Raw genomic sequence first — 25,000 nt, 5'->3', positions numbered from 1 at the left:
TCTGGCTACAGACGTACTGGAAGCCATGACTGCTTACGCAGACTTTTGTACGTCTTTGATTTGTTCCTTCATTTGTTGATTCTCATTGGCAGTCTCAGTCTGACTTATGTTACTCATTTACATATCATTACACAGTCATTAACATATTACGACAACACTTGACCATTGGTGATACCTGTGTCACTGACTTGACCTCACTCTGTGAGCTGCCACTCTTCTCACAGTTCTGTGTAATGCCTCATGTGATTTGTTTCTGAATCGCATTCATATTTGTAACTGAACCTCTGGTGGAGCATGGTAGTATGTTTTGGAGAGCTGCAGCAGGATGTTCAGTGTGTGTGTGTGTGTGTGTGTGTGTGTGTGTGTGTGTGTGTGTGTGTGATGGTGCACAGCATGTATTGCATTGAGATAGCTAGACAAAGTGATTGTCATCAGGAGATCCAAAAAATGACTTTCATCGGGGGATCCAAAAAGTGATTGTCATTGGGGGGATCTAACAGTCCAGAGGCTATGGTGGAGGAAATACTAGTTAAAAAGCTTTTGGACCACTCTGCAGGAGAAGACCATGTGAGACAGAAACAGATCCAATACTCTGTAGCACTGACAAAGAGGTAGTGTCTGGTCTGCAGCTGTGGGCCAGATTAGTCCCCAGATACATTAAAAGTATGCAATTCATACTGTAATGAGGCTATGCTCTACAGTGCATTGACTGGTCAGCAGTGCATCAGATTTCACTTAACCCATGTAACATCTGAGAGGGCAAGGTACAATCATCATATATATATATATATATATATATATAGATATTATATATATATATATATATATATATATATATATATATATATATATATATATATATATATATATATATATATATTATATATTATATATATATATATATATATATATATATATATATATATATATATATACAGGTGAGGAGGTACACAGAGGTAGAGCGTGCTTTCATTAGGGATGTGGAATTGAATGTGTCGTATATCCAGGAGATTGTGTAAAGCTGGGTATATCATGTAGGGAAGGAGTGGGTGGTACTTCCTGAGAGGGGGTGGAGTCCAGCACTATTGTGTGTGTGTGTGTTTAGAATGTGTGACAGTGACAGAGCTGCTGAAAGGCTGTTGTGTTATTTGTGTGTGTGACAGCTGTTGTAGGAGTAGGGTAGGAAGGATTCAGACCATGGACATCCCCAGCCATGGTTGCATCCTCTTTGAGGACTGGTACTGGTACTGGCACCAGCATCCTCTGACAGAATGTTGGTGAACCATGAGAAGTTAAACACCTGTGTGGTCTTTGCCTAATTGGTATTCACTCCACATATCCAAGGGCAGCCACACCATGCTTCACCAGACAGCCCACCAGTAAGTTATGTGGATGAGGTAGCAGTACATTCATGTGACCTGCCTGTCTGTTTATAGGTCATCCAAGTTATTACATCCATGTGACCTGTCTGCCTGCCCATAAGACAGCCAGGACAGTACATCCATGTGAACTGCCTGCCTGCCCATAAGCCAGTCAGGTCAGTACATCCATGTGTCCTGTCTGCCTGCCCATAAGCCAGTCAGGTCAGTATATCCATGTGATCTGCCTGCAGGTCAGCCAGGTCAGGACATCCTTGTGCCCTGCCTGTCACGCAGGACACAAGGATGACAGGCAGGGTACAAGGATGTCCTGTCAGGCAGGTCAGTACATCTGTGTGGCATGCCTGCCCATAGCTCTTAACCTGGAAACATCAAAAATCTGGACAAAAGCCCATGAGAAGTAGGTACAACTGGCCATAAATCTGGACACTACTCCATGTAAAATTTGCATGTATAATAACATAACTCCCAATGTTCCAATAGAATTGTGAAATACCAACATTCATATAATTGTGAAAATGTTCCCCAATTTAGCATTAACTCTGAAAATATACATTCACACATAAACACCACTAAAAGTCTCTTTATGGCATTAACAAAAATCTTAAGAGAAGTAGTAGGCAATAAGCATGTCAAAAACACTGTGCATTCTTTCTGTCCAACCACACTTTAGCATATACACACAGATGTCACATTAGCTGCACCCTTATAAAAATTCATTAAAATAACATACATCAGTAACTGTAATATCATATATAAAAGAACAGTGCACTCCGTTAATTTTAATAGAACAGTGACAGTCATCGTTAACCAATGTTCACAGTGAACACTGACTAAAGATGATTGTCACTGTTGATGTGACAACCTGACCTCATTTACAAAAATGGGAAAAAAAGATTGTGGATGGATGGATTAATATACTAGCTCAGACACTGCACAGATGTTGATAACAACAAGAAAGTTGTTCAAATTGCAGCATTCATTTCATCACTTTTTATGGGTCTAACTGCCATTGCAAGAGGCCTTTGACCTTCCAGTGATGACATTGTGTCATTTAGAAATATTGTTGTGTTTCTGTGAAATGTAAATACAAAAACAGATATAATCATGATATCAAAGTATTTAGTGAGAATCTAAGAGAGAAATGTTATGAAACTGGAATCTCACAATTTAAGTCTTTGTCTATTTAACTTCACATTTACCAGTCTTTAGATTTACCTGTAGATTGGATAATAAGAACATCTCTTGTTTTTGACTGCTTTAACTAAGGTATTAAGAAGACGCCCCCCTGTACTGTAAGTGGATATTGACAATAGATTTTTCTGTTTCTCACAACTAGTTTTCATGCCATGTTCTCATTAAAATGTGTCTGTCCCAGACCAGTTTTTAAAGCATGAATGTAATTGTCAAACTTTGAACACTATATAATCCCATACCTTGCAGAAGGCATCATCCAGTTCTTGGAAATGAAGGCATGGTTTTGTTTTTTTTTTTTTTTTGAGAGCCAGTAGTAGTTTATTTACATAACAACTTGACAGCAGTTTACAACTTCTTTGTATACAGACTTACTTGGGCATCTTTATGCTTTCAAGAACATCACATAACACACCCATTTTGGTTGGACTTTGGTGGAGGTGGAAGTTGAGTAAAATATCTAGTTAGTTACTCAGGGCAGTTTTATTTCAGTACTCTGCTGTCAAACTAAGGTGTGTAGGATTGTTTTTGTCTGTCGGGGTTTTGATTTAGAGGCAGATTGTCAGAGTTTACAATATGAAATGTTCTGGTAGCCATCTGTATTCCAAAATACCATATGTGTCTCCAGCAGGTGTAACTCAGGGGACAAGCCGGATTTAAGGGTGCATTGTGTTTCTGTATCTACAAGAAGAAGTTAAAGTAAATGAGAACTGTTTGGAGTTTTATAGTAAAGGTAGCCAGCACTGTGGTTCCGAAGTGTCTTGTAGCTTTTGAATGCTGTGAAGGAAGTAAACAGTACTCAACAGTGTGATGTTAACTGTCACTGTTACACTCTTTATTGGTTAGAGGTGATTTCTTTGCTATCACGAAGGTCTAGCTTGTCATATTGCAGACAAGTAATTTGCAACAGTACCTGAGCACTGTAGGTCTGCTGAAACATGCGTTCAGTGAGCTAATGAATCACGACATTCCGCATGTTGCAGGGGGTTTTACTACAGGGTATTACTCAGTTAGATTTGGGATACTTTTAAAAGATAGCAAGGACTAATTAGATTTTTATTGCCTATGGTATTTTCACAAGATTGGTCTTATTTTTTTTAACACTTCCACAGTTTCAGTAGAAAAGTGTTTTCTTTGCATCCTCAAAATATCGGGAATTGAAGGGGCACCCATTACTTTGCCCTCAAAACTGGTAAATACAGAGGAATTTGGTACTGTTCAGTGGTATGTGCCTGCCTACCCATAAGTCAGCCAGGTCAGTACAGCTCTGTGGCCTACCTGCCTGCCAACAAGTCAACCAAGTCAGTACATCAGTGTGTGACGTGCCTGACTTATGGGGGCTGTACCCCCACTGGAGACAAAGGAACAGTGGGCATAAGAATAGCTTTGGCTATAGTTCACTGAGGCAGTGGAAGCACTTGTATGCCTGTCTAGCAAGCCTTTTATTGAAATCCTTCATGTACCTCATTATATAGACCAAATTGCATGCCTGACATTTCTGCCATGGCAGTGGTGGCATCTACCTGTGCCTAAATGACTGTCCTGCCCACCCATTGAGTAATGCCCATTGTGGCACCCATCTGAGGCAATGACCAAGTTCCAATCCCTACACTGTGACTGTACCATTGTCCAGTGCAGTTACATGGGTAGGGGACTGCCATGCCATCTGAGTAGGTTCACTAGATATGACCTGTTCTTCCCAAGATGCAGGTGTGGTGTAAATAAGTCCTCAGGCAACAGAGCTTAGTCACTGAATGTTGATGGTAGTGTGTCCTCCAGAGTCATCACTGCAGGTAGTAGCACTGTGCCCTCTGACTGTACTACCATAAGACTGCTGTCATTGTCAGTGTTCAGTGTACCACTGACATTAGACTTCCCTGTTTCAAGATGGAAGACCCTATAACTGCAGCACTTGTGAAAGGAGACAGATGAGCACATGTGACATTAAAAGTATGTGGCAATCCCACCACCCATTGAGGCACCTATGTTACATATTACTAGCCTACATAGACTCTAAACACACACACACACACACACACACACACACACACACACACACACACACACACACACACACACACAGACACACACACACACACACACACACACACACACACACACACACACACACACACACACACACACACACTTTGTATAGCATACCATCTTGTCCCCATCTCAGCATCTCAGATATGTCTGTAAGGGAGAGATTGCATCCCTAAGCTTATAGCATGTGTGCATCCCTAAATGATGTTACTGACATAAGGTAATACCATCCTGGCAAATAACCAATAGAGGTGCAAGAAGGTGCATTAGCTTGCCTCCGTCACGCAGCCCTCCACAAGGTGTCAGTGTTCATTCTGTCTCCTCAGAGAAGAACAATGGGAACTCCTCTGTGGCAATCAGGGAGACCTGCAATGGCAGTCTCCCCCCATCTCTGACCATCCTGTCTGTGGGGTGGTATGGACCTTCTGATGGGCATGCAAGATTGTCAGTGACCCTCCTCTGCATCTGATGGACTTCCCTGTTGTGGCCACAGACAACATTAACTTTTGCCACCAGCTTGAGACCTAGTCAATTTTGCCTGTCTTTAGTACTCACTGTGTGTACTCAAAAAGAGGGTCCACAATAACACCTCTCTCTGCCTGGGAGAATTACTCTAAGCATTTTATTTATTTTGGTGCTATGTCACAACTTCCAAATGTAGACATAGAGCTATGGCCAGTAAGCAGAAATGTCATATTTATATAGCACATGCTGTGATGAGCATACATTATATACTAGCTCCAGGATGTGCAGTGAGGCTTGTACCTGAGCATGCACAAGAATTCATGACTGCAAAGTACTTTGTGCTTGTGTGTGAATGAGAGGGAGGATAGAGGAATGGTGAGGATGCAGGGAGTAGAGGTGGCAAAGGTGGATGGGTTTAAATACTTGGGATCAACAGTTCAGAGTAATGGTGAATGTGGAAGAGACGTGAAGAAGAGAGTACAGGTAGGATGGAGTGGTGGAGAAGAGTGTCAGTAGTGAGACCAGCTGTGTTATATGGTTTAGAGACAGTGGCATTGACAAAAAGGTAGGAGTCAGAGCTGGACATGGCAGAGTTAAAGATGTTAAGATTTGCACTGGGTGTGACGAGGGTGGACAGGATTAGGAATAAGTATATTAGAGGTTCAGCCCAGGTTGGAAGGTTTGGAGACAAAGCCAGAGAGGCAAGATTACGTTGGTTTGGACATGTGTTCAGGAGGTATGCAGAGTATATTGGGAAAAAGATGCCAAGGATGAAGCTGCCAGGTAGCAGGAAAAGAGGAAGGCCTAAGATAAGGTTTATGGATGTGGTGAGAGAGGACATGCAGGTGGTTGGTGTGACAGAGCAAAATGCAGAGCATAGGAAGAAATGGAAACAGATGATCCACTGTGGCGACCCCTAACAGGAGCAGCCGAAAGAAGAAGAAGAAAGTACTTTGTGCATGGTTGAGTAGGTCAGTGAGACCTATGGGGTAGCAGGTGTATTAATCAGCCTTATGACCCCTAGGTCCATTGTAGTGCAACCACAGAGAGGGGTATGGGTTTTAATGGGTATGTACATGTAAAACAGAGTATTTTTTGCATGTCAGGCATAACCCCAGTACACCGTTTATCTACATGCAGCCATATAATGGCTACCAGTTGTATCACACTGCTCATTGATAAATGGCATCCCATGATGCCTGCAATGTGCATTAATGCAAATGTGGTATCACTTTCCTCAAGATTGCAACCTGTGAAGTGGCTGTGGCTTCTGTAGGTGCTGAATGTGGATGGGCTTCTGCATGATAGAGGAAGGAAACAAAACTATTTCTGCATTTCCTGCAAAGGGATCACTGGGAGCACCTGCTGGGGTACTCTTATGAGGGTTCCTATTAAAAGTAGATGTCTGGCACTGCCTCAGCAGGGTGTTGAGTGATAACACAGGCATTGCACACACTGGAGAACAATTGCAGGCCTAGGTACAGTTACCTGAACAAGTATCACCATAACCTTCTTAACCATTTGGTTGAGGAGGTTAGAGAAGTTGCACCAGGGTTTTCTACTAAGTAGTAATGACAGATGGGTAATGGTGATTATTTAAGCATAAGTACTTCATATGCAGAACATGTGAGTTTTTGGACATCTTTCCTTCTATTATGTATCTCATCTCCTGGTGACATAGATGACGACCAGCTGATCTACCTTGCTGCTGCTTCATTGAAACATTGTGTGAGGCTGCCAGCTCAGCTAGCTGGAATTTTGTAAATAATTCTATGTAATTTGTGATAATATGATTTGTATGAGAGGTATATGTTATATGTATATTAAACTACTGGTGCAGAAGTGTGTGTTGAACTGTATGTTCTGTACTGAGCTTCAAGAATGTAACCACAGTGTACCCTACTGGAAAAGAACAGAAACAGATATAAACTGTATGCCTATGCAAATGTATGTTTTAATGGTAGAGGCTGGAACATACAGAGTTAACTTGCAAACCCTCAAGAAAAGCAAAGAGTTTTATGACTGTGTTTATCTCAGTTTCAAGGTAGCTAGGAGACAGGATGTCTACAGCTAGAAGTTCTTTCTGTTGTCTGGAAACAGAAACAATTACAGGTTTCAAATGTAAAAGTGTTTAACTGTTTTACAACTTCCAGTTCTAGACACATTTCTGAGAGATTTTTGACACAGAGGTGCTAATTTTTAAGTTTCTGTTAGCCTGGGAACTGAAAGCAGAGGTGACAAATAGTGATGTCATCCAGCTGACCCAGCAGTAAAAAATGTGTTATTCATTTAAAAACTATCTCTCAGAGAAAGTCTGTGCATTTTGTATTTGTCTTTGGACCTGAAAACATCCATTCAGCACTTCTCATCTGTATTTGCCTTGCTAATAGTAAGTACTAGATTACAGTAACCTCTCTTAGAGATAGATAGGAATATAGTAAGATTAGTTAAGATATTTTCTGTATTTATGTGAGACTGTCCTGCAATGTTGTTTTAAAATATTCCCTGTGATTCTGAACTCTGCTGTGACTATGTTGATTTATTGAGTATTGTCTTGTCCTTTTATGATTTATTATTAAATATATGTAAACATTTTAATTGTGGCTGGTTTGTTTAGAGATATTTAAGCTCTTAGCATACTTGCATATGCATTTGGTGACACTGTATAGACCACTCCAATAGCCTTGCTGTTGGTCAGACTTACCATTTGGATAATAGTAACATTACACAGAAGAATTGGTCACCCTTTGTAAGGGTCTTATAGTAGCTGATATGTAATGTTGGTTGGTGACAGTGAAAACTACCTTTTAGTCTGGGCAGAAGGGGCCATAGCTAATAAACTTTTGCCAGCCTTCCCCAGGAGTGTCTGCGTGTTTGTATATAAATCAAATCTCAAAGCGTATTTGTGTGTGTCAGCTACTTGGGCAGAAACATGAAGCACTGGTTGGACAGAGAGGGTGCTGGAGGTTTTGGCTTAACCACTCGGCTGAGATCTTAACCCTATAGCTGTGTCAGTGTGGAATCTTATTGGGGATCTGGAGAAAGAGGGAGAAATCAGCCCCAGACTGACTGTGATCTCTGTGTATTCTTAAGGGAAATTGTACTTTACTGTGTGTGTACTTGGCATCCTCCCAATGTGCACATCCCTCACTGGTGCTAGTGGTGAGGATTAAGGCTCATTGATTACTGGGCCAGTGCAGGGGCATCACACATTGCATACTGCTTTTATAAGCCTACTTTAACGCATACCTTAGCAATTTGGGATGATCTATTCTACCACCTATCTTACCTCCTGAAATTGTCACCAGTGGCTTGGTAATGATGACTGGCCTGGTAGTGAGTGTTCCACAGATGTTTGGGTGTTGTGGTCTGTTAGTCCTGAGTGTTTGCTTTCTTACAATGCCTTGTCCCTGTGCATACACTTCCCATTTGCTATGGTCTGCCTGCCCATCATTGTTCTTGAACTGCTCATTCAATCCTCCCTGCCAGTGCCAGTTATAACTGGTATACCATGGGTATTCATCAGATAAACTGCAGATAACCATTAAAATATACTCACTTGGTCCTTTTTGAGCTTAAAACTAAGTTTTATTAACAACGCAATGCAAGCTACACATTGTTACAACCATACATAAGGGTATTAAGTTTGTGTGTTAGGCATACTTTTCATTTTTTACAGATGCTAAAAAATGTTCAGTGGCAACAAGACTTTGTTATTGTAACAGCTGAAGTTTGTAGTCTCTAATCTTCTATTAAATATGACTTTGGTTTAAAATCAGTTGAATATTTTTTTCATAAAGATGTAAGGAAGAAGGAAGCATTACAATTACTAGAGCTCTATTTAAAAATTATTCTTTAATTTTCATAGTGAATTTTTAAAACAGGCTTGTGGTAAAGCTATGTGGTAAAATTTTCTCTCACATATGCCAACCTATTCATAAGGATAACACGAAAAGAAAGTGATCTATGTATTTATGTATTTTTATAATAGAGATATTTTATAAAAGATATATAGATGATCTTTTTTAAAATTGACAGAAAGGAAAGAAAATTTGTTGAATAATTTGGGAGGATTCATTACAATGATTTTGGAATAACATGTACTATTTATAGACAAGAGAATTATGTATTTATTTATTTTTATTTGTTTACCGGGAGAGTCTGTCTGGGCCCAAAGATGGCCCATTTTCAGTGGAGGCTCCACAATTAAATGTCAAAATTGATGTATTTTTTGATGTGGAGATGTATCTTAAGGAGAATATGATCTGTAATGCATTGCATAGGAAACCAATGGTGACTAATTCTTTTAACTATATGCTGAGTATATGTACACCACATTTAGAAAAGTCATTACTTTGTGGAGGATTTTTGCAAGCAAATTCATTATGTTGAGATCAAGATGAATTTTATAGGTTAGCAAAGGAAATAAGGTAACGTTTAAGGACAAGGAGGTTATAATGAAGAACGACTGCATTTATCTTTGAAAATGTTCAACAGAATGTAAAAGAGTTAAGATTTATGACTGAAGAATCTGGAAATGAGGGTTGAAGTTAATGAGGGGTTAACTTCAACCCTCATTTCCATCTTCTTCAATCATAAATCTTAACTCTTTTAAATTCTGTTGAACATTTTTCATTAAACCAGGTGAATTCCTATTAGAGATCTTCAGAACACAATTTAACTTAAACCCAATACGTCAGCAGCAGCTTGATTGTACGTTGAAGAAGCATTGGAATATAAATGCTGCTGGCTTATTGGGTTTAAGTTAATTTTTAAAAATATTTTCTTTGTTTTGTTTCTGTCCATTTGTATAAATATTTCATAGTGTTTCACAGCCATGGATACAGCATGACAGTGACCACAACACCGTTCTCCTACTCTACCATTGGCTGCTAGGTCTCCAGCTATCTCTAGTCCAGCCAGCTATCTCTAGTCCAGCCTGTCTGAGGGAGATGCAAGTTATCCAATGGAGGTGACCTATAGGGTTCCATGGTGCTTTTTGTCTGTCTCTGTTTGGGGTAGTGTAGTTGCTCTATCAAATGACACCAGCAATGGGTCAAAATATGTTACCCAGCAGTAGTAGGATGGCCCGGTGATCACCTTGGTGGCTGGACACCTGCATTGGCCTCCTGGATCACATCCTTGGATGACTGGTAGAGTTGCAAAAATGCCTGGTCATGACTAGTGGACTACTAGCGTCTAGACCTAGCCATGAAGGGCAACCACTGAGGTGATTGGCCTCTGGCAGGGAACACTAGGCAGCACAGTCAGCTGTCAGTACACTGTATTCCCCACCAGGATGTTCTTTTACTTTGTGTTTCACTTTCCTATCCGGTTTGTAGACCAGTCCTCACCATTACTAGTTTTTCTCTCTCTGTGTACATACATCTCTGCTTCATCCCCCCCACCCTCACCTGTGGTGGTATTTTTATCCTTTGTATTTGCTTGACCTTCTATTATTCCTGTACCCTCTTTCCTTTCCAGTCTTCCCCCCTCTACCCTTCTTAAGAAGCATAAAAATGGGCAATGTCTCACGTAAAAAAAATATCTATATATATACTTGCTTCCCCACCGCAGCCCATTCCTCCATCCCTCTTGTCCTTCCTTCTGTTACTCTGCTTTCTCTTCCCTTTCTCTGACAGTTATATACAGCCATTTTCTTCCCATTTATACAAATTAAATAGTGGAGACTTTCCTTGCATAGCCCTTATCAGAACTCTAGCTATGCTTGTAGCAGCATATTGATGCACATCTGAATTGTCATGTGTATGTTGCATGCACACTTCTGCCTCATTGGATCACATGAGCTGCATACAGAAGTGTAGTTGGTTCAACCATTGTGGGCCTGTACTATGAACCAACATCCCAGCCCCTCAGATTGTTAAAAAAAAAACAAAATAAACCACTTCACTGTAATTCTAATTAAAAATGAACATTTCTTCTATTGGCACAGGCACACCAACCTGGTGGCCATACATCCCCCTGCACCCCAGCCATTCAGGTCCCATTGCTGTGCCCTCTTCCTAACTCTCCTTCAACTTATTTTATTAAAGAAAAATCTCTTTTTTAAACTATTGCAGACTTGGTACAGTTTATACCCTGTCTGCATGGAGCTCTACGACACTCATGTTTTAATTAAATAAAAAATAAAATTCTTCTTTTTAAACTGTAGCAAACTGATTGCTACAAATGTAGCAAACAGTTACTACAGGTTATACCCTGCCTGCATGGAGTGCCACAAAGCACTCAGGTTTAGTTTAAAACTACAGCAAACTGTTTGCTACAGTGTAGCAAGCAGTTGCTATAGCAGAGGTTACACACGGAGTGCTACAGTGCTCAGGTTTGACCGCAAATGCAATACCGGCTTTTAAAAGATGGTATTGCATTAAAGAGAGACTGGAATTACCTGATTGCACCCCTAACACTTTGTACCCAGAGCAGTTGCCCTACATTATGAGTGTTACTGCCAACATACGCAGTGCTGACAGTTATATGAACTGTGGGATTTTCACCAATAAAATCTTATTTGGTTAACACCATTATGCAGTCACAACTAATGCATTGTTAATGAGTTCCAAGCTGCATTGTACTACTGTGGGTCTGCTGTAATGCCTTTATGCAGCCATGTAGGTGAATTTTCTGAATCTCTGACTATGCTTTTGTAAACTTATTTTGTAAAATACAAAAGAATTTTTAAGGAAAAAAATGCACACAATATTTTTACATACTCCAGGCATGCATTTTTAAGATGAAACAGATTTAATGCTTGTAAGACAGGAAGACGTTCATAATTTTTCATTTGTTATGGATTTCACATATAACGAAGTGTGAGATTTACTGTTTGCCGTTAAATTCAAATCATTCAAATTATATTCCTCATATATCTGCAGTGAATTCTATTAAAATACTTATGATGCATTGCCACACATCCATCACAACAGACATGGTTTTGTGCTGAGGTATGCCACATTTGGCAAGCATACACTTTTAAAAGTATAGCATGATTTTTTTTTTTCTCATGGTATGTTTGCATATGTTCTGAAATGAATATACATTTTCTTTGATATTTATGACACGTTGTTTTTGGTATTGCAGTGTGTTGTGTACCCTATTTCGTTATGATGTGTGGGTCGAGAGCATTCTTTTTCTACTCCTGTTTTATTCTAATTTAAAATGTGTCTTGTAAGCTTAATAAGTCAGATGTTCTTCATTGCAGCTATCCCTTGTGGTTCTTGTGGAACCCTGCATGAACTATAATGCTTCACAATTTTGCAATTTTAAGAAGCTAGTTTTGAGTACAAAGCATTACTTGGGTTTACTCCTACACTGGTAATTACTGTCTTCCAAGACAGAGCAGTTTCTCATAAGATACTTTATAGCTGTAGATGCTTTTGCGAAAACAGAATTTATAGCCATTCACATCAGTGAGACTGACAGAATAAAACCAATTTTCCCAAAAAGAAGACAATTTTGTAACATGCACATGCATGCAAACACACACACACACACACACACACACACACACACACACACACACACACACACACACACACACACACACGATTTCTTAGAGATAAGCGTGGGTGTTCAGGGGTGTACCAGGTATACTCTTTGTATTCCAAAGTGCATATTTTCTCTCTGCATCACTCAGAAACATTGTGGCTTTTTAAGGCGATGTTATGTCTACATCTGTCTAAACTAAAGCCTCTAACAACAGATACACAATTTGCTTTCAGAGAGGATTGCTAATCTAAAAGTAATGTTTTTAATAGTTTGAGAAAGAGTTGCTGAAAGTGAATGTGTGCATTTACTAACTACTAGGCAGCAACATTTTGAATGATGTGCCCATTTTTTTAAATGCCAGTTGGGTTGGGGGAGCAGTAAAAATAGTTTGGGAGTACAAAATGTAATTTTCTGGTCATAACCCTGTGTGTGTGATCGGCCTGCTGTCATGTTGGAAGAGACTTAGCTCTATTTTTTTTAATCAGTGAATTATTACCCATTTGTTAATGTAAAACTATGGGCCCTAGTCTAAAAGACTTGCATTCACATGTATACTGAGAACAGGTGTTTTGGAATCTGATCTAGATGGGCTTTACATAAGTGCTGGTCTTTTGGAATCAGGGCGGACTTAAATTGACGACAGCTGTTTTGTAATCTGACCGACAGTGTCAAATAAAAATGATGTGGATTTAATCACTAAAATGAATGATACAGCAGTGAAGGGCAAACTGGTAATTTTGTTTGAGAGACCATTGTTAATGTCCAGGGCTTTAGGTGCCTATCACATGTCCACCTAGGCAAAGCGGGACACAGTAACAAAATGGATGAAAGTGTACCCTCCTTGGGATCCCATCTCATGATACAGTCTGACACAGCAATGGACAAGAACAACCGAATGAAAGATTGGGATATTCTGTCAGCAACAGCATAAGATGTATATGCAGAAGAACAGCATGTGGAGGAACATCACTCATGTTGTAAGTATTTCTGAATATGTCGTAGACAGTGACCTGCAAGAGTGTTAAGTGAAGTCATGCATCGTTCCACAGATCTATAAGCAGACACAGAGTACATGGAACCTTCAGGTTTGGGGAAGATATAAGGGAAGCTGTGTCACGTGTTTAATTTGAAGAAAGCAATCAGCTCTTTAGAAAAACATTTATCTTCGTATTTAAGAAACAGCAACTTTAGTGAGTTTTTTTTTTGGCATGATCACAAACATTGTATAATTTCTCAGATTTTGGTACACTCATCAAACTGACTTTTTTTACCCACAGCCTGTTGTAAAAATTGTTGTAATTGTTAAAGTTTGAAAGAGGGAAATCAGTCTTTAGTTTATTTGCATGCTAGTAAAGCCAGTATGTTTTAATCTCAATGTGGAAAGTACTCTTCTGCCACATAATACATAAGAATTTTAAAATGGTCTCTGTGCTTGTCCTCTGTTGTGAAAAAAAGTTATTATTGCATATGTGCTCAAGGGCAGGTAAAGGAACGATAGATGCCCTTCCATTCACTGGTTGCAGGATTCTTCACCTGTGGGATTCCCTGCTATGGGTAACCTGAATTCTGGCCAGTGTACCAAAGCCTACTGTTGTTCCCTGCCATGGGTAGCCCAACATCCAGCCAGTATACAAAAGCCTACTCTTGTTTTAAGGTATGCCGTACATCACACGTATGCTTCTCACGTAGCATAGGGCACAAAGGTAATGTCCAGATGTACTATCCTCAGAACTTCTTTTTCTCCAGTCCGAACACATCCTTTGATTGTAGGTTGAGCCCCTACATCTTGTTTGCTGCAGTCCGAGCCATTACAGATAAGTATCCCTTTTGGAGTTTTGTTTTTTCTTGACTTTCTACCCTGACTCTGAGGTTAAAATTCTGCTCTTTCCTTGCTAGGGGCTTCCTATCAAATGGTTCATCATTCTTTCAAGTGTAGTTGTGATACAGTAGATGCCTATTCTAGGGCTGCTGCTTTTGATTCAGTGATGAAGATGGTACTCTTGGCTTAGTCTTCAGCTTTTACCTGATGATATCAAGGCTGATGGATGCTCCTCTTGATAATAATTTGTTTGGGGAAGCAGCTGCTGATTTGTTTAAGTCCCTTCAGGATAGGAGGAAGGCCTTACAGGAACTCAAAACATATGTTTGTCTCTCCTGTTTGTAAAATTTCAGAGAAAACCCTTATAAGCCAGCCTTTGTTTGCAGGCAATCTTGCCCTCCTACTAAGGGCAAAAAGAGTGGCAAACAGGTTCCTCCTACTAAGGCTACTCAGACTTCAGGGGCACAGAAGTTTTCCTTTCCTGATAAACCAGGTGCTATGCGACTGTCCATCTCTTCCCAGCCCAATTCCTCTTTCTCTTCACCTTTCTCTTTCTTTTCTTGTCTGGATTCAGATTACTCAGGATTCTTGGGTTCTGTCCATTATTCGCCAGGGATATTTCATGGTTTGAAAATCCTGCCCCCATTTTATGGGCATTCCTCAGTCTCCTCTGGAAAAACTTCCTTTTTTCCGTAGAGCTTCTTCGAGACCTTTTGACTCAGGGTACAAGAGGTACCTGTGTCCCAAAGGGGGAGGTGTTTTATTGCAGAATTTTTCTAGTGCCCAGAAAAGAGGATACTTAGAGACCAATTCTAGACCTCTCTCATTTAAATACTTTTCTGAAGGTGCCCTCCTTTTGAATATTGTCCCTTCAGACTCTTTTTCCTCTCGCTCCCTCAGGCCTTTCTGGTGTCTGTGGATCTCAAGGATGGTCATCTCCATCCCCTTTTCAGGAAGTTTTTGCATTTCTCTGTTGCTTCCTGACACTTTCAGTTCTCTGCTTTGCCCTGTGGTCTTTGTACTGCCCCAAGGGTAATCATCAAATGCCTTGCTTCTGTAATTGCTTTTTGCAGGCTTCAGGGGGTCCAGATATTTCCTTACTGGGACGACCTGCTGATTCAGGCATCCTTCCAGAGATCCTGTTGAAAAATCTTCATTTGGCCATTTCACTTCTTCAGAGCCTGGGGTTCACAATAAACTTGAAAAAATCTTCTCTGTCTCCTCAAAATGATGTCTTTCTGGGTTACAGGATTCAGACAGTGCCTATGTTGGCATCCCTGCCTCTTCCAGAAGCCTTATCTCTCCATCTCTTTCTTTCACTCTCTTCTTCCTCTGGCCTCCATTACAACAGGGAGTTTCTGAGAGCTGTAGGTATCCATCATTCCTATGATCCCTCTGGCCAAACTCCACATGAGAAAGTTTCGCTGGTTTCTGAAGTCAGTTTGGCTTCAACATGCACATCCTGTAGACTTTGTAGTTCTACTTCCTTGTCTCAAGAAGGAACTTCACTGGTGGATCCAGCAGTTGTCTCTAAATCCAGGGCTTCCTTTTCATCCTCCTCTTCCCTCTCAGGAACTGTTCAGAGATGCTTCAGATGTGGGATGGGGAGCAGATTTTGGCTCCCTGAAGGTATAGGGAGTGTGGTCACCTCTTCAGCAGAAGGAGCACGTCAGCATCAAAAAGATAAACAGTCATCCACTGTCTCTTCAGGCCTTTCATCCTCTTTTCTCTCCAGGGCCTCTCAAGGTGTTCACAGATAACACCACAGAGATGTGATATATAAACAAAGAGGGTAGAATGAGAGCTTATCTTCTTTGGTGGTTGGCACTCCTGATATGGGATCTTGCTGTCCAGTATCAAGTGACTCTTCATGCAGTTTATTTCCCTTCTGGTCAGAACATTGTGATGGACACTCTGAGTAGGTGCCTAACTCAATCCCATGAATGGATGCTTCACAGGGATGTGTTTCTGGACATTGTCCACCAATGGGGTACTCCTCAAGTAGATCTTTTTGCCTCCCCTCTGAACAGGCAGCTTGCTCTATTTTTTGCCAGAGTCCCCGGGTGGTCCTTTGGTGTGGAAGGTGGATGCCCTCTCTTTTTCCTGGAAGGGGATGTTTCGTTATGCATTCCATCCCCTTACCCTCATTCCAAAAGTCCTATTCAAAACTCAACAGGATGCTCCAAAAATCTTGTTGGTGATGCCATTTTGGCGATGACATAAATAGTTTCTTCTTCTTCTGCATTTAGCCAAGAACAATCATCACAAGTTACCTCACAGGGTGGATCTACTCACACAAGACAAGGGATTTCTTGTCCATCCCCACCTGTCTACTTTTCAACTGACACTGTGGGTGACAAGATTTTGATTCCACATAGACACCTTTTTTCTGAGGATGTGCTGAGGGGTCCTGCAGGAGGCCAGGAATCCCACTACTAGGAAATCCTACTTATCCAAATTGAAGAGGTTTTCTGTTTGGTGTCTGCCTTGTAACCTAGACCCACTTACTGTGGACATTTCTGTAGTTCCCTCTTATCAGTTGGTCAATGCTGGTTTGGCCTATTCTTCTGTTAAGGCCCACTTATCAGCTATTTCTGCTTGTGTGCCTTTGCCACCTCCTTTGGCTTCTAGATTTGAAGATAAACAGTTCTCTAGAGGTGTCCTTCATGAGATTTCCCAGGAAGCCTGTTTCTCCTCCCTGGGGTCATAATTTTGTTTTGGAGAAGTTGACTTGGGCTCCTCTTGAGCCTGCTGCATCCGATTCCTTGCAACATTGCTCTTAGAAGACTATTCTTTTGTTGGTCCTTACTTCTGCCAGATGAGTGTCTGAGCTTCAAGCCAGTATGGCTTGTCCTCCTTTTTGATATTTCATAAGGACATGGTGTCCTTGCGTACTAATCCTTCTTTTATGCCTAATGTGGTTAAAGAGTTGTCAGTTAAACAGTCTATTCATTTGTCTGCTTTTTTCCCCTCTCTGCAATCTGCCAGTGAGATGGTGGCTGCATACATCGGATGAGCATAGACAACTCAGATTTTATTTAGATAATAGTAATACTATTAGAAAAGCTGATCAGTTGTTTGTTTCTTTTCATCCTAAGTCCTTAGGGTTAGCTGGATCCAAGCACCCTATTTCTTATTGGATTTCAAAGGCTTTTTCTTTTTGTTATACTTTCATGGTAAGACCCTTCCTTCTTTTGTAAGGGCTCATTCTGTTAGAGCTGTGGCTTCTTCTGGTGCTTTTTTTCAAGGGATTAGATATTAATTCTATTCTTGAAGCACCTACCTGGTCTTCTGTGCATACTTTTACCAAGCACTACAAGTTGGATGGTATCTCCAGAGCTAGAGCTAGTTTTGCTAGGACCAGTCTTCATGGCTTCTTAGAGGGCTACTGCACTCTCCCATAGGTGAAGAATACTACAGTCAGGGAAGGGAAAGGGCATACTACAGTTATGTAAAATCTTACCATAACAGTAGGTATCCTTTCCTTCACTCCTGCAGTATTCCCTCCCTCCCTCCTTCCCACTGGTCCTTCTCCTTATTCACCCCCCCCCGGTCCTTCTTATTCACTCCCTCCCTCCTCCCCCCTTGGTTCTTCTCCTTATTCACTCCCTCCACCCCCCTCCGGTGCTTCTCCTTATTCACTCCCTCTCTCCATCCCCCTGGTCCTTCCCCTTATTCACTCACTCCCTCCTTCCCCCTGTTCCTTCTCCTTATTCACTCGCTCCCTCCTTCCCCTGGTCCTTCTCCTTATTCACTACCTCCCTCCTTCCCCTGGTCCTTCTCCTTTTTCACTCCCACCCTCCTTCCCCCTGGTCCTTCTCCTTATGCACTCCCTCCCTCCTTCCCCCTGGTCCTTCTCCTTATTCACTCACTCCCTCCTTCCCCTGGTCCTTCTACTTATTCACTCCCTCCCTCCTTCCCCCAGGTCCTTCTCCTTATGCACTCCCTCCTTCCTTCCCCCTGGTACTTCTCCTTATTCACTCACTCCCTCATTCCCCTGGTCCTTCTCCTTATTCACTCCCTCCCTCCTTCCCCTGGTCCTTCTCCTTATTCACTCCCACCCTCCTTCCCCCTGGTCCATCTCCTTATTCACTCCCTCCCTCATTCCCCCTGGTCCTTCTCCTTATTCACTCCCTCCCTCCTTCCCCCTGGTCCTTCTCCTTATTCACTCCCTCCCTCATTCCCCCTGGTCCTTCTCCTTATTCACTCTCTCCCTCCTTCCCCCTGGTCCTTCTCCTTATTCACTCCCTCCATCCTTCCCCCTGGTCCTTCTCCTTATGCACTCCCTCCCTCCTTCCCCCTGGTCCTCCTCCTTATTCACTCCCTCCCTCCTTCCCCCTGGTTGTTGTTATTTGTCTTTCAGCTTTTCCTGGTTAGGGGTCGCCACAGCAGAACTCCGGTCCGCTAATGATTGGCATACATTTTCACAAATGCCGAGGTGCCAGCTCAACATTCAACCTTCAACGAAGGCGCGACACGCCCATTTATGCATGTCTTTCAAACACCCACCCAACCGCGGGGAGGACATGCAGCCTCCACAGAGAAGGCACTCCCCACACTCTAGCCAAGAATCAAATGGGAGAACCTCTTGCTGTGAGGCAACAATGCTACCACTGCACCACTGCAGATCTCCCTCCTTCACCCTGGTCCTTCTCCTTATTCACTCCCTCCCTCCTTCCCCCTGGTCCTTCTCCTTATTCACTCCCTCCCTCCTTCCCCTTGGTTCTTTTCCTTCCTTGATCTACTGGTTCCTCCTTTAGACTGGTGTTCCTACTGGGGCAATCAGTTCTGAGGATGTTGTATCTGGACATCATCCATGCGAGGGCATATGTGTGATGTTCAGCATACCTTAAAGAATAAGTAGGCTTTGGTATACTGGCTGGACGTTAGGCTACCCACGGCAGGGAATCCCATAGGTGAAGAGTACTACAACAGTGAAGGAAAGGACATCTACTGTTATGGTAAGATTTTACAAAACTGTACTATCTCCCTAAGTAATGGGTCATTAGAGTGTATAACTCCATTGCTGGGACTCTAAATGCGAACCTCTTGGAGGGTGGAGCCAAAAAGTCAGGACTGTTTGAAAATGAGTGGGGGCAAGGGTCTGTTCAATACATAAAACCACACATGGAGGAAAGTAAGACTAAAATGTAATTGTTCCTAGTAGCTTGGGTCTCAGAGCACTATTAAATGATCTCCATTAAGAAATTGAATCACAGTTCTTATTGTGACCATTCCCCATTCTTCAACGTTTCATAATCGAGATAAACAACAGAATAGAACAAAACAAAACATTCGCCATAAACTCACACCGAAAATTCATTAAGGTCATATGAAATGTTGCCATGGTAAATTCTAATTCAGGCCTTTTGGGAAAATATCCAGCTTCAAGACCATTGAATGCCTGTAATTGGACTTAAACTTTGAGTAAATGCATTGATGTCAAAACCATATACTACAATCAAATGTTTTACCATGATATTTATATATATGAACTCCACTAGATAAGCAATGTTTGTATTTCAGACATCACATACACATTCCTACAGTTTTATTTTCACTTTTATGTTAGCAAGACGTATCATTTTTTTTCTTTTTCACAATTGCATTTGTGAAACCTTTTGGATGAACTGTTATCCTTTGAAGTATGCCCCAAGTAAAATGAATATAATGTATGGATGTTTGAGTGTTGTTGTTGAAACGTGTCAGTATGTAGTAATGTATAAAGAAATAGTGAATCACAGTGCCCTATTAAGAATTACTAAAGGTGATGGTGTATGCTATGTTACTACAGCAAGACCTAGCCCACACGTCTGTGTTATATTAGAAATGGGCTTATTAAATGCATATAAGTGTAGCATTGTCATATTTGGTAAAGACAGCTTAACAACGGTTTACTGTATAGATAGCACTCAACTCCATACTGATATGACCATCAGAAATGTTCACACCTTCTTAGACATCTAGCTATCTTTCTTTCAAGCCAGTAATAACTAAAGGAATCTCATCTAGGTCAAAAGAAGTTAACTCGCATTTATAATCTACCTGAATCTAATCAGTTATAGATTATAATGCCCTTTCAGTAGTATCCAAACAGGTTATGCAGCCAAAAAGTGCCCAGACATTGCTAACTAAAAAGATTACTGGACTAAAGACCCTCAGCTACTAGGGTAAGCTTGAAGGTCTGTCTCTGTACTCCATATTGTATAGACTCCTGCTTGGTGATTCATATTTAGTATTCCATGCTGTTAAGGACTCACCTCCTTTTGATTTCTTACATCTTCACAAACACTTGAACTAAAGACTTGAACCATCATTAAAAAATACATAGCACACTGGAGGGGCAGATGTATTACTGAATGCTTTCATCATCTCAAAAATGATTTTCTGTTACATAGTCATACCCTTATTTCCTTTAATTGAACCTTTTCCTTTAGGAATATTGTATCCTTTGGGAGCTACCACGATGACAATACACCCCTAAGAATTGACTCACTTATTCATGATTTGGGAACTTGTTTGGACAGTGACCTAACTTATGCCCAACATGTGCTCTTTGTCGTACGAAAGTCCATCTATAAGTTTATAAACAAAGGTATTGTGTCTATATCTAGAAATGTCATTGTTCCCCTTTACTCAGCCATCACTGAATAGAATGCCTCTCTTTAGCATGTGTCTATCCAGATACATGCAACAACTTCAATTCCCACAAATATACCTTACTAAAATTATAGAATGCCTAAACAATATGTCCTACACAACACAAAATGAATCAAAGCCTTTTCATTGTACTTGGTATACTACATACTGCTAAGAGGTGACCTGTGCCTGGCATACTAGGCATCCTCTGACCATTACTGATGAATTTATTGCACATAAGTAAGTCAAATGGCATCAGAAATACTCAGTCTAGGGATTTAAATCTCTTCTGCAACATCAATAGAATGGTTTTCAGGCCAGTCACTTAACTTAACTTAACTAGTTTTACCCCCCCCCCCGTGCTTTACTTTTATGACATCATCCTCGTCTTCCTCCCTTCAAGATTGTCAAACCCATTGAATTTTATTGTTGCTTGTAAATGCTATACATATAAAGTCTCATTTTTTTTTAGTTGGATTTAATACATACTAGCTTTTATTCTTTTTGTAATTACCATGTAAATACTACACAATTCTTTGTTTTCTTTTGTGGATGAAAATTGTATAATTCTTTGATCTCTTTTTTTTTTTGTGTGTGTGAAAGGTATACCAAAGTTTCTTTCTGTTAGAATGCGTGTGGCTTTTACTCATGTCTGTAAAAGTTTCTTTCCATGTCATTTTACTTGTAGGGGCTGGGCTGGAAACTGGTCCAATGAGATCAGTGCACTATCTCGGTAATCAGTATTAGATAAATAAAATAAAATAAATATTTTAGTTATTTACTTATTAATTGAACAACCAAGGTTGTCCAGGTTGAAATATTTTCAGAAAGAGAAATGTAAAACAACAATGATAAAAATATGGTAAATAGTCTGGGAATTCATTTCATGTGATCCTCTTCCTGTATTATTTTTTTACTAGCTTAAAAAATGCCTTTATTAAGTTATCACTTAAGACATAGGAAGAAATACATTAATAAAAAATAAATAAACATACTATCATTTGTTATATTCATGCAGTATATACAATGCATGCTTCCATCTTTTTAACAATTATTCAGTGCAACATTGTTTAAGTTGCACTATTTTTGTCTTCCCTTAACCCTCCCTCTTCCTACTGAACATCGTTTTGTATGAACTGTTCCCAGAGATTCCACTTTTTCCTTGCAATTTGCTCCTTCCTTTTTCTGAGATCTAACCTGTAGTTCATTTATCTCATTTGCAATATTCAGTGCTTCAGTTACAGCTGGTTTTCATTTTGATCTCCTTTTTCTAGTTATTGCTTTTAGGCAGCCAGTAGCATTAAATCTGGTAAGGCTTTACTGTGTATCGGCATTGCAGATCCTATGTCCGTCTGAAAATAATCACTTCTTTACTTATAGCCGTTTGCTCCCCCAACATTTCTGACAGAATACTCAGTGGAGAATTTTTACATTTGCCAACTCATTACACTCATAAAAAACATGTTCCCAGCTAACACTCTCTTGTTTCTATTATATCTCTAGCATTTGCTGTCTGCTTATGTCTTTTTGGGGTATAACAGTACCTGTTCAAATACTTCTAAGCAGAAATCCTAAACTATATGGACTTTTTTGCATACATGACAGCCATACGGATGTCCTTCAATTGTCCCTATGTAATACGGATGTCCTTCAATTGTCCCTATGTAAATTTCCTTTCTAGTCCATCATATTAATTTTTTTTCTAATGTCCTCTGGTTGATTCTTATAGTTATCATGCAGTATTTTATATGCCCTACTAATTATTCACTTTTTAACAGCAGCTTCTTTTCTAGGCTTGACTGAAAACTCTACCAGATCAGGTCTTTCACTTAGCACCCTACTATCCCTTTCTGTTTGTCTATGCTCCTACATCAAGCCTCGGTGGGGAAGGCAGTCTCTAACCTGTGTTCTACATTTCTGCTTGACCTCATCCCACTCTGTTACCTTTTCCCTCTCAGTCAATCATTGCTCCCAAAACCTTGGCTCGTTTTCCAGTTTTCTACAGTAAATTCCAGCCTTCTATTGCCTATTTTCTATAACCCTACTCTAGTCATCCATATTGGCAAAGTCTTCTTTCTCCATTCCATTGTTGACTTAATTTTTAGAATACTTTCTGCAACTTAATTAATATACTGTTATCTATTGTTGTTATTCTCATGAAGGATATCTTGCTCCTGCCTTATTTTTCAACCCCCTCCCCATTTCATCATCTTCCCTTTCTAATTTGATTTATAACCTTCTGCTTGCATTATGCGTGTAAACCTTAACTGCATAGTTTTAAAGTAAACATTGAAATCAGGCAGTCCTAAACCACCTAGGTGTATGGGGAGGATCATGTTATCACATTTAGTACTTGCACTCGTCTCCTCACAAATAAATTCCTTCAATTCTTTATTAATTATTGTCTACAACAGCTCCTTTGATAAAATGTGCCTGACTTCTGTAGAAAACTAAAGGAACTAAAAAAATGTTCACAGCTTGTGTCATACTATTCATATTTATAATCAACAGCTTTAAATTACTCATTTTTCTATTATCTTTTCCTTAGTCTGGTACATACATATTCTTAACTGCCATCTCAGAATCCTTTTTAATCCATATGGCTTTTGGGTTTGGTTCCCAGAGTATCCATTTTCCTTCTTCGTGTGACTCAGAGCAATTAATTTAAACAGACTGTGCAGCCGGATCACCAGCAGTATGGTTATCTGGATAACAAATAAATAAAAAAAAGTGTAACAGTGTCGAAATAACATGCAATAAGCCCTGTACAATGCTAGCAAAAAGGCTGGGTACTGCATTGCTAAAGTGCATCATACATCTTACATTTAATAAAATTATTTCTTTCTCACTGCTACAGTGTAGTTACATTGTTTCAAATGCAAAATGAATAAGAAGGAATTATCGACCTTATGGAAGTAGACAAAAATGATGCATACATTTCATTTAAACTGTTGTAAACATGTCTTAATACAGTTGGGAGTTGTACAGCAAATCCACTGATATCACTGAGTCTGAGAGTTTGATAATATAAACTAATGTAATTGTGTGTGTGTGTGTGTGTGTGTGTGTCTAACAAAGCCACTATATGTAGACTTGTTAAATGGATGAATATTTATATGACTGGTAGAAGTCATCAGGTACTGCACAGTACTTCTCTTTAGGTACAGAAATAGCCCCGATATGAAAACAAACATCTTGCCTGCTTTTATTTTTACTTTGTGGATATAGTTTGTAATACGAGTAACATTACAGAGGAGGTGGCAGGCCCTTGGCTCTTATGCCTGACAGTGCCCCTTAAGGTGTGATAATACCCTGTGCTTTAGCACACCTTGTCACTTTTCGTTCCTTAAATTTGCACTGTATAACAAAAATCTAGAGAGTTGATTGCTTGTGCATTTTTTTTTGAGCATTGATGATTTTTCTTTCCTGCTACAGCTGAAATTAGATGACTATTTTTTACACTGTGCACACTGTGATTTCTACAGTATATGGTATTGGCATGCTTCTGTGAATGGGGCATTCACCTGGACCTTGTGCCTAATGGTGTAAAGTTAATACATAGGTCAACACATGGCATTATTTGGTTTTAAAATGTACCCTGTTGCATTGCATCCCTTACCTATGCTGTTTATTTGCATGTACAATTAAGCTAATTGGTGTGTCTTAGATACTGATTGTTTTAGACAATACTAATGCTAAGTCAGCCATGGAAATGGTTGCATTATCATTAGACATGAGGTACAATAAAGTAAGAGGAAGGCAACTTTAAGGGTTTAGACTAGTGTTTTTAACATCATTTCTGAATTAAAACAGTGCATTGAGATTTTTAGTGTTCTCGGGCTCACCAGAGGAATATGTTTATTACAGTTACACACCCCCAAGTAATCATTTCTGAATTAGAACAATGCACTGAGATTTTTAGTGTTCTCGGGGTCACCAGAGGAATAAGTTTATT

General features: G+C 40.1%; 1 protein-coding gene across 2 annotated transcripts in view; it reads left to right on the top strand.

The window, feature by feature from the left end:
* The window catches only part of LPCAT2 (lysophosphatidylcholine acyltransferase 2), a 777,819-nt gene that overhangs the window by 172,110 nt on the left and 580,709 nt on the right, over positions 1–25,000 (top strand). The window lies entirely within an intron of this gene.

The sequence above is a fragment of the Protopterus annectens genome, chromosome 8.part1 (assembly GCF_019279795.1).
Source record: "Protopterus annectens isolate FY-2018-M chromosome 8.part1, PAN1.0, whole genome shotgun sequence".
In the NCBI taxonomy this organism is placed as follows: Eukaryota; Metazoa; Chordata; order Ceratodontiformes; family Protopteridae; genus Protopterus; species Protopterus annectens.
The sequence above is the reverse complement of the archived record's forward strand: the minus strand, read 5'-3'. Positions and strand labels throughout refer to the sequence as shown.